We start from the raw sequence: 17,895 nt of genomic DNA, 5'->3' as shown, positions 1-17,895 counted from the left end.
TCACGTCTACAAATTTTGCGCAATTGCGCTTTTTTTGCATAGAGCTGCGTTTTTTTTGGTGGACATTTTTCTAAAGTTGTCACCAGTTTGGTCTACCGTACACCACCTAATCCAGTGGACTGGTATTTATCAATTGCGCAAAAAAAAAGTAGATGCTTTTTTTTGCGCAATTGCGCTTTTTTGCAAGAAAAGTAGTCTAAACCTAAGAGTGCTAGCAAGGACTCGTAGAAAATGGCAGACGGTGGAAGATGCAGGTGGGGGATGCAGGAGCTGTCTCTCAGCACTGCAGTACTACAACTACTCCCATCATGGGACAGAATCTGTCCCATAATGGGAGTAGTTGTAGTACCGGAGCGCTGAGAGACGCACATCCCCTGTCTGCGGGACTCTATTGTGACTGTTAGGACTACTACTCCCATCATGGGCAGACTCTGTCCATGATGGGAGTTGTAGTCCTGGGGCTGAAGGACAGATCGCAGCAGGTCATTCTCCAGAGACCCGCTGCGATCTGCATTTATTAACTTAAAAAGCCGGCGGTGCATGCGGCTCCACTGCGCTGCCGCCGACTCCTGTATGCAGATGTCAAGATTCATAATCCCCGCCTCCGGGAGAGGGGAGCTCTGATTGGTGGAAAGCTATTCACCACTATTAGCCAATCAGAGCTCCTGTCTTCTGGCGGGGATTATGAATTGTGACAGGTCTATACAGGGGAGCGAGTGGAGCCGCTTCTACAGTATATAATTGTTATGTGTACTGTACCCCCCCCCCCAGACTAATAGTGACCCCTTCTATAGTGAGCGCTGGGACCGCTGTGTAATTGACAGGTCCCCAGCGCAAGTGTCCGGCCCCACTGACCTTTATATGTTATAAATCTTTATGATACACACTGCCCGTCCTCCTCTTCATTCTTCTGATACCGGAGTCGCGCGGCTTCTGCTTTCACTATAGTTAGAGCGCCCCCTGAAGTTGTCTGGCCCCAGCCCTGTGCAGTGTGGAGGCAGGGAGGGGGCGCTCTGTCTATAGACTATGATACAGAAGCCGCGCGTCTCCGGTATCAGAAGAATGAAGAGGAGGACGGGCAGTGTGTATCATAAAGATTTATAACATATAAAGGTCAGTGGGGCCGGACACTTGCGCTGGGGACCTGTCAATCACACAGCGGTCCCAGCGCTCACTATAGAAGGGGTCACTATTAGTCTGGGGGGGGGGTACAATACACATAACAATTATATACTGTAGAAGCGGCTCCACTCGCTCCCCTGTATAGACCTGTCACAATTCATAATCCCCACCAGAAGACAGGAGCTCTGATTGGTGTATAGTGGTGAATAGCTTTCCACCAATCAGAGCTCCCCTCTACCGGCGGCGGGGATTATGAATCGTGACATCTGTATACAGGAGGCGGCGGGGAGTGCAGTGTTGCCGCCGGCTTTTTAAGTTAATAAATGCAGATCGCAGCGGGTCTCTGGAGAATGACCTGCTGCGATCTGTCCTTCAGCCCGAGGACTACAACTCCCATCATGGACAGAGTCTGTCCATGATGGGAGTAGTAGTCATAACAGTCACAATACAGTTTCGCAGCTGGGGGATGTGTGAGAGACTCATCCCTCAGCACTGCGGTACTACAACTACTCCCATCATGGGACACAAAATTTCCCATGATGGGAGTAGTAGTCCAAGGGCAGACTGACGGATCTCAGGGGTCTCACTCTTGAGACCCCTTGCAACTTCTCCGCCCCTGCCCCCTAGTGATGACATCATTTGGGGGCGGAGCTTCACAGTCCAGGCCTGAAGCCAGGGTGGTAAGTATGGCTCTGTTCTCATTATGCGTTTTGCATAATGGGAACAGAGCCTTTTTGGCAGTGTGTTCCCAAACAGGGATACTCCAGCTGTTGTTTACCTACAGCCCCCATGATGGGAGTTGTAGTTTAGCAACAATTGGAGGCTCCCTCTTTAGGAACACACTGCATTATGTGCACTCTACCCAGGGGAGAGCGCCAAAAATGTACTGACCCATTTTTCGTGTTTTTATTTTCTTGTCATTTCAGATAAGTGAATGCAGAGGACTACCTGAGATTCGGTGGAGTGTGACGATGACTAGCATTTTTTTAATGTCAATAAAAGGGTTAACGAGGGCTGTGGGGGAGTGTTTTTTTAAATCCATTTTTTATTTCATGTGTTGTGTTTTTTATAATTGAAATTTCAGGCTTAGTAGTGGAAGCCGTCTTGTAGACGGAATCTATTACTAAGCTGGGCTTAGCGTTAGCCCCGATAACAGCTAGAGCTAACCCCCAATTATTACCCTGGTACTCACTGCCACAGGGGTGCCGGGAAGAGCCGTTACCAACAGGCCCGGAGCATCAAAAATAGCGCTCCTTGGCCTAGGCGGTAACAGGCTGGGGTTATTTAGGCTGGGGAGGGCCAGTAACAATTGTCCTCGCCCATCCTGGTAATGTCAGGCGGTTGCTGATTGGTTGGTGTCTGATTGACACTGAAAATATGGGGAAGCCTATGTGTTGTTTTTTTTTGTAATAAAAAAAAATTTGTGGTTCCCCATATTTTCAGTGTCAGTCAGATACCAACCAATCAGCAACAGCCTGATATTACCAGGGTGGGCGAGGACCATTGTTACTGGCTCTCCCCAACCTAAATAACCCCAGCCAGGAGCGCTATTTTTGACACTCCAGGCCTGTTGGTACTGGCTCTTCCCGGCAACCCTGTGGCGGTGGGTAACGGGGTAATAATTGGGGGTTAGCGCTAGCTGTTTTTGTGGCTAACGCTAAGCCCGGCATTGAAAAAAAAATGTATTTAAAAAAAAAAAAAAACACTCCCCAAACAGCCCTCATTAAACCTTTTATTGACATTAAAAAAAAGCTGGTCATCATTGCAATACACTGAATCTGACGTAGTCCTCCCCATTCACGTATCTGAAATGAGAAAAAAAAAAGGTTAGGACATCATTTGCGATCTCACCTGGTGAGTGCGCCCATACTGCAGTGTGTAACAGGGAGCCTCAAATTGTTCTTGTCTGCCTACTGTATCCTGTATATACAGTCATCTATAGATGGCTGTATATACAGGAGAGCGCACAAAGATTTAACTCAGAGCTGCAGTGTGGGTTAACTCTTTCCTTGCTGGGCTCCTGTATAGTATACATGGATACACTATGCCCCCTGTATACTATACAGCGGGCGGAGGTAAGTAGTGATGCTCTGCACCCTGTATATGTATATGCTATACATCACTCCTCACCTCCTTACACTCCGTAGGGCTGGCGCTCTGCATACGACCCATGGAGTAGTACCTGCAGTGAAAAAAATGCACACAGGGTACAAAAATGTTTGTTTCCGCACACCAGCAAAAATGCAAGAAAAAACACAAGGGGGGAGATTAATCAAAACCTATGTAGAGGAAGAGCGGTGCAGTTGCCCATAGCAACCTATCAGATTGCTCCTTTCATTTTTGTAAAGAAGCAATCTGATTGGTTGCCATGGGCAACTGCACTACTCTTCCTCTGTACAGTTTTTGATAAATCTCCCCCAAGAAAAATTACCAAAATGCAGGAAAAGCTGGGACCGTTTTTCAGGCGTTTTTGCTAGTGGACAAAAAAAAAACCTCAGTGGAATCCTGAAAAACAATAGAACAAAAGCCCAGCGTCCAGGATACACCACTTTTCCTGTGAGGTGTAGAACAGGTCTACAAATAGAACTGTGTGGAGATTTAGACCATTGCACGAAATTTATCATGGGGCTTGCACAAGTTTGATAAATTTGGAGAAATTGCTCCAAATTTAGACCAACCAAAATGATCTGCAAAAAACGTCTACCAATAACAACATTGATACATCTCCCCCAATGTGTCATTTGTATATGGCTCCTCTGCATAGACAAATGTTTAGTTGTAGATTTCAGGAGTATACATTAGAGGGCAGTAAAGTATCTTTGTTTCTTATTTCTATTCCCTGTATGTTTCTATGATTTTCCAGTATTTTTTAGGTATTGATAGTTAAATTGAAAATAGACAATTAAATGTCAGGATTACTTATTTTATTTAACTTTACATCATTTTTGTATTAATCTATGCAACAGCAGTTAACAGAGTTGGTGATTTCTCTTTCGATAGTGATCAGGCTGGGCTAAATGTGTACCTGTTGTCAACAAAATTTTTTTAATGTAATGTAGATAATACCATTATATATATGTTTATCTATCTATCTATCTATCTATCTATCTATATATATATATATATATATATATATATATATATAAAACCAAAGAATAAGTTGGCCAGCACTATTGATTGCAAACTATTATATAGACCTGGCTTACAGGTGCAGGCTGCTTGGCTAAATATACAGCAACAAGAGAATACAGCAGCACACTGCTAGCACAAAGATATAGATAAAACATGAGTATATAGATAGAACATGAAAAGCTATACAGCTGTAGTGCAATAAATGAAAATATGAAATTATGAAATTCTAAGGTAATAAGCTTGCAAATTTGGCGGCCAAATAGCTTGGACCGTCCCACCACGGTAAGGTGACCTCATTTTGGGATGGACCCTACACTATGAATATGCCTCTGTGTGAACAGTTCAGCAGGCATTGCCAGATCTGAAACATCCAAGGCACCTTATATACACCTAATAGAGGTGGGTGGGGTGCAAGAGCCAACATGGAGGTAGCCACTCCCCCGTATGTGTAATCCAACCAAAGAATATGTTGGCCAGCACTATTGTTTCCAAACTATTATATAGACCTGGCTTACAGGTGCAGGCTGCTGGGCTAAATAAACAGCAACAAGAGAATACAGCAGCACACTGCTAGCACAAAGATATAGATAAAACATGAGTATATAGATAGAACATGAAAAGCTATACAGCTGTAGTGCAATAAATTATGAAATTATGAGGTACTTAGCTTGCATATCTATATATCTATATATATATATAGATATATAGACAAAGACAAATATATATGTGTGTAATATACTTTAGTTAAAAAATAAGGGATATTTTTGTCCCTGCAACTCTTGTATGTGTGTCCTTATGAGGAGTCCAAATACAGGAAGTGAGGGAGGACAAGCAGCTCTCTATGCACTAAGAAAGAGCAGGACAGTGTGCACTGAGGCTCTATTATATGCTACTGGCTCATACTTCAGGATGATTGACAAGCCAGGAGTCTGACAGAACCCTGCTTGTCCTACCCTCACTTCCTGTTTTTGGACTCCTCATAGAGATACACAGATCATAGCTGCAGGGACAGCATATTTTCACCCAAAAATATACACAATTTTTAACCAATGTATATTACAAATATACATATAATGGTATCATCTACATTATATAAAAAGTTTTTGTTGATCACTGGTACACTTTAAACAGAGCAGTACTTGTTTGCCACAATTCCTCATTGCTTCTGTTCCTCAGGACTTCGTCGCGTATGTCTCTACACAAACAGGTGCTCAAACTGTTTTTATAATGTTTTATACTGTTAAGCCAGTGTAACTGTCATGTACCAGGCAAGGATGAGAACTATGTAAGGGTTAACCTATACATATGAACACACACACACACAACTAGGGAACTTCAAGAAGGGAGGGAGAAGCTTTCTCTACTTAGAGGAAGAGAAAGTTCGGTTCAGTGTAGTAGTAATTGGAAAGCAGCCTTGTAACACTCACGTTTCTGAAGACAGGAACCCTGGTGGATGTGGATCTGCTGGACCTGTGTGGTAGATGACTCGGACTGTACCAGGGAGCGGAGTCTAAGGTGCTGCTGGTTTTCACCAGAGCCCGCTGCAAAGCGGGATGGACTTGCTGCTGCAGGCGGCACCCAGGTTGCTACCCCTGGCACGGCTCGACCACACAGGCGGCTGAGGAGATGTGAGGCACAGGAGGAATAAGGCAACTCATAATCTGGATAGCAGAAGGTCAGGGCAGGCAGCACAGTAGCATAGTCAGGACATAGCAGGAGGTCAGTAAGCAGGCGGCAGAGGAGCAAGGTCAAGTCACAAGAGCAAGAGATCTGATACACGGAAAGTCAATACAGAGGAACGTTTTCTCAAAGGCCCAAGGCAACAAAGATCTGGCAGGGAACTGAGGAGGGTGGAGGAATTTATAAATGAGCCACAGGTGGATTACACTAATGAGCGTACTGGCCCTTTAAATCTTAAAGCTCCTGCGTGAGCGCGCCCTAGGGAACGGGGACACGCGTGCCGAAGCAGAGATGCAGAGGCAGGAGAAACACCCAGAGAGTGCTTGACTGGGGCGCGTCCCGCGATGCGAGTCCCAGCCCAGTCAGCAGCAGAAGATAAGGGGACCATGCGCTCACGGCCAGCGTGTGTGGCCGGAGCGCATAGCGTAACAGTAACAGTTACCCCCCCCCCCGCTTTGGTCTCCCCCTCCTCTTAGGAGAGAGGAAACTCCTGAGAAGGTCACGGTCCAGGATATTCTCCGCAGGATCCCAAGATCTCTCCTCAGGACCGTAACCCTCACAGTCGAACAAATTTTTTTTTACCTCTCACAGTTTTGCAGCAAGAATCTGTTTAACTTTGTAGTAGACATGTGCAATTCGGTTCGGCACGAATGTCAAATTTACCGAATGTTGCCGTTTTCAGGCATTCGGGCTGTTCCGAATGCACGAAAACATTTTTGGAATATTTCCGAATAGCAACGATAAAACGAATGCATTCGTTATCCGAAAACAAATGCATTAATTATTTACCGAATGCATGCGGTAAAAAAACAAAAGTAATAATTTTTTCTAATTTTTTTTATTGTTCCTTGCGCTACACTGTTTCTGATTGTTAGTTATTGTTTTACTGTTACTAGGGTGCCTCCAGTTGTTGCAAAACTACAGCACCCACCCAGCATGCGGCTGTCTGGGCATGCTGGGAGTTGTAGTTTTGCAACAGCTGGAGGCACACTTTGGCTAACACACACATTCGCACAATGCTTTTTAATTCATTTTCAAATTCCGCTGGCTTTTGTCAGAAATGGGTTACCAGGTCAATGACATGCATAGTAATTGACGTGGGAACATTTTTCATTCATAAAACTGCAGGCTTAATTGGATAATTGCCATGTAGAACGCTTAGGACACCAAACATTCTACACTGCAATTATTCAATTAAGTCTGCGGTTTTATGAATGAAAAATGTTCCCACGGCAATTACTATGCATGTCATTGACCTCAATCACCCGACAATCAAACACATTGATCATACACATCAATCATTGATACAGCATTCATTCATTCATTCATTTACTCATTCATTCAACATTTCTGTATGTATTAATAATTTATTAATACATAATGTAATGTTGAATGAATGAATGAATGAATGCTGTATGAATGATTGATGTGTTTGATCGTCGGGTGATTGAGGTCAATGACATGCATAGTAATTGCCATGGGAACATTTTTCATTCATAAAACTGCTGGCTTAATTGGATAATTGCCATGTAGAACGCTTAGGACACCAAATATTCTACACTGCAATTATCCAATTAAGTCTGCGGTTTTATGAATGAAAAATGTTCCCACGGCAATTACTATGCATGTCATTGACCTGGTAACCCATTTCTGACAAAAGCCAGCGGAATTTGAAAATGAATTAAAAAGCATTGCGCGAATGCGTGTGTTTGCCAAAGTATGCCTCCAGCTGTTGCAAAACTGCAACTCCCAGCATGCCCAGACAGCCGCATGCTGGGTGGGTGTTGTAGTTTTGCAACAGTTTGATCGATGCGTTTGATTGTCGGGTGATTTATGTATAACATCATGTTATACATAAATCACCCGACAATCAAACACATCGATCAAACACATCAATCATTCATACAGCATTCATTCATTCATTCATTCATTCACTCATTCATTCATTCACTCATTCATTCATTCAACATTACATTATGTATTAATATAAATCACATAAAATTATATTATCTTACCTGTCTTCCAATGTTCCGATCTCTGCGGCTGCCCTCTTTTCCTGCACACACTCCCAATAATGGTCCCCTGCTTAAAAAAGATTTACCCAAATGTACCCGAATACCGAATTTATACGGAAAATCAAACCCACCCAAATACGAATGTATCCGAAAAAAAATCAAACCCAGACACCCAAATACCGAATGTATCCGAAAAAATTAGTCCCCAGACACCCGAATACCGAATGTATCCGAAAAAATTAACCCACCGGACACCCGAATACCGAATGTATCCGAAAAAAATTAAACCTGGACACCCGAATACTGAATGTATCTGAAAATCAAAACTGAAAATATTATAAAATCAGAACCTAAAATTTTATTTAAAAAAATGAAAAAAACGAACAAATAAAAACTAAAATTTTTCTTCTGCACATGTCTACTTTGTAGATGTCAGATGAGCCAGAAGACAGGTGACAAGAGGCTTGAGTAGAGAGACATGGAAGGAATTGGGAATACATAACATAGCAAGTAGACAGAGTTTGTAGGAGACAGGATTGATCTTTTGTAGAATCTGGAAGGGACCAAACTTGTAACAAGGGATCTTGAAGTGGATGTACTTGGATGAAAGCCACACCATGTCACCAGGAGAAAAGGACAGAGGAGGTCTTCTACCTTTATCCGCTTGCACCTTCATGCGTGAAGAAGCCTGGGACAATGACTGTTGGGTCTGTTTCCAGATGGTAGAGAAGTCACGGACCAGCTCATCAACACCAGGCACACTAGAGGAGACTGGGAGAGAAAGAGGAGAACGGAGATGGAGTCCGTAGACAACAAAAAAAGGGGACAACCTTGTGGACTTGATATCCTTATGATTGTGTGAGAATTCAGCCCAGGGGAGAAGTTCGACTCAATCATCTTGGCAAGCTGAAACAAAATGCCAAAGATAAGTCTCTAGGATTTGATTAACCCTCTCGACCTGACTGTTGGACTGAGGGTGGTAGGCTGAGGAGAAGTCCAGATTGATGTCCAGACGGTTACAAACGGCTCACTAGAATTTAGAGACAAACTGCACACCTCGATCCGAAAAGATATGCTGAGGAAGACCATGTAAATGAAGGACATTCAACAAGAAGTACTTCACCAGCTGCGGGGCAGAAGGAAGACCTGGTAGAGAAATTAATTGAGCCATCTTGGAAAACCGATCTACAACGACCCAGATGACAGTGTTATTATGAGTTGGTGGCAAATCGGTGATGAAATCCATGGATATAGGGGACCAGGGAGTCTCTGGAATAGGTAAAGGCTGTAAGAGTCCTGCAGGTCTTTGTCGAGGAGTTTTGTCACGGGCACTTGTTACAAAATCAGAAACATTACGTTCAAGATGGGGCCACCATTAGTGCCAGGAAATAAGAAGTAGAGTCTTGTGTATTCCAGGATGTCCTGCTGTCAAGGAAAAATGACCCCATTTCAGGACCTTGCGTCTCAATCTGGCAGGTGCAAATGATTTTCCCGGAGGAACTTGCTGAATCCCGACAGGAGCGGCATGAATCAAACGTTCAGGAGGAATAATATGCCTAGGTGTTGAGTCCAAACCAATGACGTCAGAGGACCTGGAGAGAGCATCAGCCCTGATGTTCTTGTCTGCTGGACGGAAGTGAATGAAGAAGTTGAACCTAGAAAAGAACAGTGACCATCTTGCCTGGTGGGGGTTCAAACGCTGAGCAGTCAGAAGGTATAGAAGATTCTTATGATCGGAGTAGATGCTGACCGGATGAGAAGAACCTTCCAATAAATGTCGCCATTCCTCCAAAGCTAGCTTGATAGCGAAGAGTAGAGATGAGCGAATCGAAGTTGACGAACCCGAATTCGTTACGAATTTCATGAAAAATTCGATTCACAACGAATACGAATATCGCCGCGATTCTATCGCGCGAATCGCTTAATTAAACTCCATTTTACAGCGTTCCAGACTATTGGAGACCTAAGATGGCGGATCCACATGTGAGTACATGGGGCAGGGGATTATGGGAGGGCGGGAAACAGTGGCGGGAATGAAGGTAGGCGGGCTGACCCTGAATCACATGTGCAGCCTATCAGTGTTCACTGACCCCTGTGATGTCACAGCCCCTATATAATCGGCAGCCATCTTGCCCCTCTTCATTTAATCTATGCACTCAGATGGAGAGGACGGGACTGCATGTGTGTGAATAGCTCATACCACAGCGTAACACTGCAACTGCTAGTCACATCAGCATTAGGGAAAGACAGGAGTGCAGAGTGCTTTGCTGTTACACTGAGAAGGATCATTGATTGCTAAACCTCCTATTCACGTTACTGAGCATTGCAGCAGAGAGGGGCAGATAGCTGTCAGCTGCCTCATACAGATCTCCAAGCTGCCTGAACTTTCTGAAGCCTCTCATCTCCTCATTTTTCAGCCCAATTGAGCTTAATTTTTTTTGCTCCACAAATCTTCTGCTGCTCAGAATTGTGTGACAGAGTGCAATTTAGGGTTTAATCCCTGGATTTTTTTTTTTTTTTGTGGTTCTGCACTGTTGGGTCCTGCTGCTGTTAAGAAATAAGTCATATTAGTGTGGACTTTAGTGCCTTTTTACCATTTTTCACCTGTTACTCTGTATCTGTGCTAAATTCAGTGTTATACCACACGTTATACACCTGCCGGTGTATGAAAGAAAAAAAAATGTTTTTCCTGCGTACAAATACGCTTAACAGGGGCCTTATCATTGCAAAGGGCCTACATACAAGCAAATAGCGTACCATATACTACCTTTTTTTCTGTCTCTGTGCTAAATTCAGTGTTATACCACACGTTATACACCTGCCGATGTATTAAAGAAAAAAAAAAGTTTTTCCTGCATACAATAACAGTTGCCTTATAATTGCAAAAGGCCTACATACAAGCAAATAGCGTACCATATACCACCTTTTTTTATGTCTCTGTGCTAAAGTCAGTGTTATACCACACGTTATACACCTGCCGGTGTATGAAAGAAAGAAAAAAGTTTTTCCTGCGTACAAATACGCTTAACAGTGCGCTCATCATTGCAAAGGGCCTACATACAAGCAAATAGCGTACCATATACCACCTTTTTTTCTGTCTCTGTGCTAAATTCAGTGTTATACCACACGTTATACACCTGCCGATGTATTAAAGAAAAAAAAAGTTTTTCCTGCATACAAATACGCCTAACAGTTGCCTTATAATTGCAAAAGGCCTACATACAAGCAAATAGCATGCCATATACTACCTTTTTTTATGTCTCTGTGCTAAAGTCAGTGTTATACCACACGTTATACACCTGCCGGTGTATGAAAGAAAATAAAAAGTTTTTCCTGCGTACAAATACGCTTAACAGTGGCCTTATCATTGCAAAGGGCCTACATACAAGCAAATAGAGTACCATATACCACCTTTTTTTCTGTCTCTGTGCTAAATTCAGTGTTATACCACACGTTATACACCTGCCGATGTATTAAAGAAAAAAAAAGGTTTTCCTGCGTACAAATACGCTTAACAGTGCGCTCATCATTGCAAAGGGCCTACATACAAGCAAATAGCGTACCATATACCACCTTTTTTTATGTCTCTGTGCTAAAGTCAGTGTTATACCACACGTTATACACCTGCCGATGTATGAAAGAAAAAAAAAGTTTTTCCTGCGTACAAATACGCTTAACAGTGGCCTTATCATTGCAAAAGGCCTACATACAAGCAAATAGCATGCCATATACTACCTTTTTTTATGTCTCTGTGCTAAAGTCAGTGTTATACCACACGTTATACACCTGCCGGTGTGTGAAAGAAAAAAAAAAGGTTTTCCTGCTTACAAATACGCTTAACAGTGCGCTCATCATTGCAAAGGGCATACATACAACCAAGTAGTGTACTATTTAGTGCCTGTATTTCTGTCACGGTGATAAATTCAGTGCTATTCCACACATTAGTATACACCGGCTGGTGTATACAACAAAAAAATGAGTTTTTTTCTGCGTATAAATACGCTTAACAGTGCGCTCATCATTGCAAAGGGCATACATAGAACCAAGTAGTGTACTATTTACTACCTGTTATTCTGTCTCTGTGCTAAATTCAGTGCTATTCCACACATTAGTATACACCTGCTGGTGTATTTAAAAAAAGAAAAAGTGTTTTTTCTGCATAGAAAGACGCATACCAGTGCGCTCATCATTGCAAAGGGCATACATACAACAAATGAGGGTACTATTTAGTAACTGTTATTCTGTCTAGGGCCTATATACTTTGAAAGGACAGCCGTAAGTAATCGCCTGCTGCTGTTCTATACCCTCATAAACGCACTAAGTATGTCAGGCAGGGAAGTGCCAGGACGTGCACAGAGAAGGGACAGAGGCCTACACACGTCAGGCAGAGTTGGCAGCAGACTTGGGGTGAGTGGCAGCAGGAGTCGCAGCAATAGGCCTGAGCTCCCGTTAACACCCAGCGGTCGTGTCGTCGACCCATCTCTCCTCGTCAATTGGTTTGCACACTCATCCCCATCTTCACAAGCGACATGTGACAACCCCAGTAAAGAGTCGGTGGGTTCCTCAGACACAAGCCTTAGTTGGCATGGCCCAGGAGCAGTCCCCGTAATCCCATTGCCTTTGTCCTATGCTGTTCCCTCTCCCAAAGAAGTATCTCATGCTTTGTGTTCAGCTCCGCTATTTAATGAGGACGATCCAATAGAGGACAGTCAGCAGCTAATGGGCAGCCAAGAATGTGAGGAGACATGCGTCGCTTGCTCCGCAAGGCGGGCAAGTAGTGATGCGGAGAGTGTTTCAATTGTTCAGGGTCCTGAGGCAGACACTGTTGTGGAACACGAGGAGGACATCAGTGAAGTGCACACATCTTTTGATGATGATGAAGCCGATCGCAATTGGGAGCCGGGTGCAGAAGCCGGGGCTTCATCATCATCAGGAGAAGAGATTTGCTCTTTGTCTATGAGGCAGCAAGGTGGTAGCACGGTTGGCAATCAGCGTGGTGGTGGCAGTAGTGGATTCCGAAAAGGATTTATTGATGCTTAAATCCACAGTATACAAGGTGTGAAGCTGTTAACGGCCATCCTAAGCTGAACGTGCCTGCTCTTGTCAGATCGAAGACTGCTACCCAGCTTTGGGCCTGGTAAGTACCAGCATTGGAGACTGGCTGGGAATCCCAGGTGCTGTTGACTTTTTGCTCTGTTGCCGCCTTCCGCTCCGATTCCTAAAAGGATTAATTGATGCTTAAATCCACAATATACAGGGTGTGAAGCTGTCAACGGCCATCCTAAGCTGAACGCGCCTGCTCTTGTCAGATCGCAGACTGCTGCCCGACATGGGAGACTGGCTGGGAATCCCAGGTGCCGTTGACATTTTGCTCTGTTGCCGCCTTCCGCTCCGATTCCTAAAAGGATTTTTTGATGCTTAAATCCACAGTATAAAGGGTGTGTAGATGTGAACGGCCATCCTAAGCTGAACGTGCCTGCTCTTGTCAGATTGCAGACTGCTACCCAGCTTAGGGCCTGGTAAGTACCAGCTTGGGAGACTGGCTGGGAATCCCGGGTGCAGTTGACATTTTGCTCTGTTGCCTCCTTCCGTTCCGGTTATGATTCCGAAAAGGATTTATTGATGCTTAAATCCACAGTATAAAGGGTGTGAAACTGTCAACAGCCATCCTAAGTTCAACGCGCCTGCTCTCGTCAGATCAAAGACTGCTGTCCAGCTTAGGGCCCGGCAAATACTGGCATGGGAGACTGGCTGGGAATTCCGGGTGCCGTTGACGTTTTGCTCTGTTGCCGCCTTCCGCTCAGATTCCGAAAAGGATTTATTGATGCTTAAATCCACAGTATGCAGGGTGTGAAGCTGTCAACGGCCATCCTAAGCTGAACGCGCCTGCTTTCGTCAGATCACAAACTGCTACTCGGCTTAGGGCCCGGTATGTACTGGCATGGGAGACTGGCTGGGAATCCCGGGTGCAGTTGCCATTTTGCTCTGTTGCCGCCATCCGTTCCGATTCCGAAAAGGATTAATTGTTGCTTAAATCCACAGTATACAGCGTGTGCAACTGTCATCGGCCATCCTAAGCTGAACGCGCCTGCTCTTGTCAAATCGCAGACTGCTACCCAACTTACTGCCCAGTAAGTACTGGCATGGGAGACTGGCTGGGAATTCCGGGTGCAGTTGACATTTTTCTCTGTTGCTGCCTTCCGCTCCGATTCCTAAAAGGATTTATTGATGCTTAAATCCAAAGTATACAGGGTGTGAAACTGTCAACGGCCATTCTAAGCTGAACGTGCCTGCTCTCGTCAGATCGCAGACTGCTACCCAGCTTAGGGCCCGGTAAGTACCTGCATGGGAGACTGGCTGGGAATCCCGGTTGACGTTTTGCTCTGTTGCCGCCTTCCGCTGCGATTCCGAAAATGATTTATTGATGCTTAAATCCACAGTATAAAGGGTGTGAAGCTGTCAACAGCCATCCTAAGCTGAACGCGCCTGCTCTCGTCAGATCGCAAACTGCTACCTAGCTTAGGGCCCGGTAAGTACCAGCATGGGAGACTGGCTGGTAATCCCGGGTGCCGTTAACATTTTGCTCTGTTGCCGCCTTCCGCTCCGATTCCAAAAAGGATTTATTGATGCTTAAATCCACAGTTTACAAAGTGTGAAGCTGTCAACGGCCATCCTAAGCTGAACGTGCCTGCTCTCGTCAGATCGCAGACTGCTGCCCGGCAAGTATCAGCATGGGAGACTGGCTGGCAATCCAAGGTGCCATTGACATTTTGCTCTGTTGCCGCCTTCCGCTCCGATTCCTAAAAGGATTTATTGATGCTTAAATCCAAAGTATACAGGGTGTGAAACTGTCAACGGCCATTCTAAGCTGAACGTGCCTGCTCTCGTCAGATCGCAGACTGCTACCCAGCTTAGGGCCCGGTAAGTACCTGCATGGGAGACTGGCTGTGAATCCCGGTTGACGTTTTGCTCTGTTGCCGCCTTCCGCTGTGATTCCGAAAATGATTTATTGATGCTTAAATCCACAGTATAAAGGGTGTGAAGCTGTCAACAGCCATCCTAAGCTGAACGCGCCTGCTCTCGTCAGATCGCAAACTGCTACCTAGCTTAGGGCCCGGTAAGTACCAGCATGGGAGACTGGCTGGGAATCCCGGGTGCCGTTAACGTTTTGCTCTGTTGCCGCCTTCCGCTCCGATTCCAAAAAGAATTTATTGATGCTTAAATCCACAGTTTACAAAGTGTGAAGCTGTCAACGGCCATCCTAAGCTGAACGTGCCTGCTCTCGTCACATCGCAGACTGCTGCCCGGCAAGTATCGGCATGGGAGACTGGCTGGCAATCCAAGGTGCCATTGACATTTTGCTCTGTTGCCGCCTTCCGCTCCGATTCCTAAAAGGATTTATTGATGCTTAAATCCAAAGTATACAGGGTGTGAAACTGTCAACGGCCATTCTAAGCTGAACGTGCCTGCTCTCGTCAGATCGCAGACTGCTACCCAGCTTAGGGCCCGGTAAGTACCTGCATGGGAGACTGGCTGGGAATCCCGGTTGACGTTTTGCTCTGTTGCCGCCTTCCGCGGCGGTTCCGAAAAGGATTTATTGATGCTTAAATCCACAATATACAGGGTGTGAAGCTGTCAACGGCTGTCCTAAACTGAACGTGCCTGCTCTCATCAGATCACAGACCCAGCTTAGGGCCTGGTAAGTACCGGCATGGGAGACAGGCTGGGAATCCCGGGTGCAGTTGACATTTTGCTCTGTTGCCGCCTTCCGTTCTGATTTCGAAAAAGAGTTTTTGATGCTTAAATCCACAGTATAAAGGGTGAAACCTGTCAAAGGCCATCCTAAGCTGAACTTGTCTGCTCTTGTCAGATTGCAGACTGCTACCCAGCTTAGGGCCAGGTAAGTACCAGTATGGGAGACTGGCTAGGAATCCCAGGTGCCGTTTGTGTTTTGCTCTGTTGCCCCCTCCTGCTCCCATTCCGAATAGGATTTATTGATGCTTAAATCCACAGTATAAAGGGTGTGACGCTGTGAACGGCCATCCTAAGCTGAACGTGCCTGCCCTCGTCAGATTGCAGACTGCTACCCAGCTTAGGGCCCGGTAAGTATCGGTATGGGAGAATGGCTGGGAATCCGGGGTGCAGTTGATATTTTACTCTGTTGCCGCCTTCCGTTCCGATTTCGAAAAGGATTTATTGATGCTTAAATCCACAGTATAAAGGGTGTGAAGCTGTCAACGGCCATCCTAAGCCAAATGCGCCTGCTCTCGTCAGATCGCAGACTACAGCCGGGCAAGTACTGGCATGGGAGACTAGCTGGGAATCCCGGGTGCAGTTGACATTTTGAATTGTTGCCGGCTTCCGCTCCAATTCCGAAAAGGATTTATTGATGCTTAAATCCACAGTATACAAGGCGAGAAGCTGTCAACGGCCATCCTAAGCTGAACTCGCCTGCTCTTGTCAGATTGCAGACTGCTACCCAGCTTAGGGCCTGGTAAGTACCGGCATGGGAGACTGGCTGGGAATCCAGGGTGCCGTTGACATTTTCTCTGTTGCCGCCTTCTGCTCTGATTCCGAAAATAATTTATTGATGCTTAAATCCACAGTATACAAAGTGTAAAGCTGTCAACGGCCATGCTAAGCTGACCGCACCTGCTCTCGTCAGATCGCAAACTTTTATCCAGCTTAGGGCCCGGTAAGTACCGGCATGGGAGACTGGCTGGGAATCCCGGGTGCTGTTGACGTTTTGCTCTGTTGCCGCCTTCCGCTCCGATTCCGAAAAGGATTTAATGATGCTTAAATCCACAGTATAAAGGGTGTGAAGCTGTGAACGTCCATCTTAAGCTGAACGCGCCTGCTCTCGTCAGATCGCAGACTGCCACCCAGCTTAGGGCCCGGAAAGTACCGGCATGGGAGACTGGCTGGAAATCTCGGGTGCAGTTGACATTTTGCTCTGTTGACGCCTTCGGTTCCAGTTCCGAGTCCAAAAAGGATTTATTGATGCTTAAATCCGCAGTATAAAGGGTGTGAAGCTGTCAACAGCCATCCTAAGCTGAACACGTCTGCTCTCGTTAGATCGCAGACTGCTACCCAGCTTAGGGCCCGGTAAGTACCGGCATGGGAGACTGGCTGGGAATCCTGGGTGCAGTTGACATTTTGTTCTGTTGCCGCCTTCCGCTCCGATTCCGAAAAGGATTTATTGATGCTTAAATCCACAGTATACAAGGCGAGAAGCTGTCAACGGCCATCCTAAGCTGAACGTGCCTGCTCTCGTCATATCACAGACTGTTGCCCGGCAAATACTGGCATGGGAGACTGGCTGGGAATCCTGGGTGCCGTTGACATTTTGCTCTGTTGCCGCCTTCCGCTCCGATTCCGAAAAGGATTTATTGATGCTTAAATCCACAGTATACGAGGTGTGAAGCTGTCAACAGCTATCCTAAGCTGAATGCGCCTGCTCTCGTCAGATCGCAGACTGCAGCTGGGCAAGTACTGGCATGGGAGACTGGCTGGGAATCCCAGGTGCCGTTGACATTTTGCTCTGTTGCCGCCTTCCGCTCCGATTCCTAAAAGGATTTATTGATGCTTAAATCCACAGTATAAAGGGTGTGAAGCTGTGAACGTGCCTGCTCTTGTCAGATCGCAGACTGCTACGATGCTTAGGGCCCGGTAAGTAACGGCATAGGAAACTTGCTGGGAATCCCGGGTGCAGTTGACATTTTGCTCTGTTGCCGCCTTCCGCTCCGATTCCGAAAAGGATTTATTGATGCTTAAATCCACAGTATACAAGGCGTGAAGCTGTCAATGGCCATCCTAAGCTGAACCCGCCTGCTTTCATCAGATCACAGACTGCTACCCAGTTTAGGGCCTGGTAAGTACCGGCATGGGAGACTGGCTGGGAATCCCGGGTGCAGTTGACATTTTGCTCTGTTGCCGCCTTCCGCTC

At 45.6% G+C, this 17,895-nt stretch overlaps 1 protein-coding gene across 3 annotated transcripts in view; it reads left to right on the top strand.

The window, feature by feature from the left end:
* The window catches only part of LRRC25 (leucine rich repeat containing 25), a 197,528-nt gene that overhangs the window by 23,201 nt on the left and 156,432 nt on the right, over window positions 1-17,895 (top strand). The window lies entirely within an intron of this gene.

Source organism: Hyla sarda, chromosome 1 (assembly GCF_029499605.1).
Source record: "Hyla sarda isolate aHylSar1 chromosome 1, aHylSar1.hap1, whole genome shotgun sequence".
NCBI classification, from domain to species: domain Eukaryota; kingdom Metazoa; phylum Chordata; class Amphibia; order Anura; family Hylidae; genus Hyla; species Hyla sarda.
Note: the sequence above shows the minus strand (reverse complement) of the source record. Positions and strands in the feature narration are given on the sequence as shown.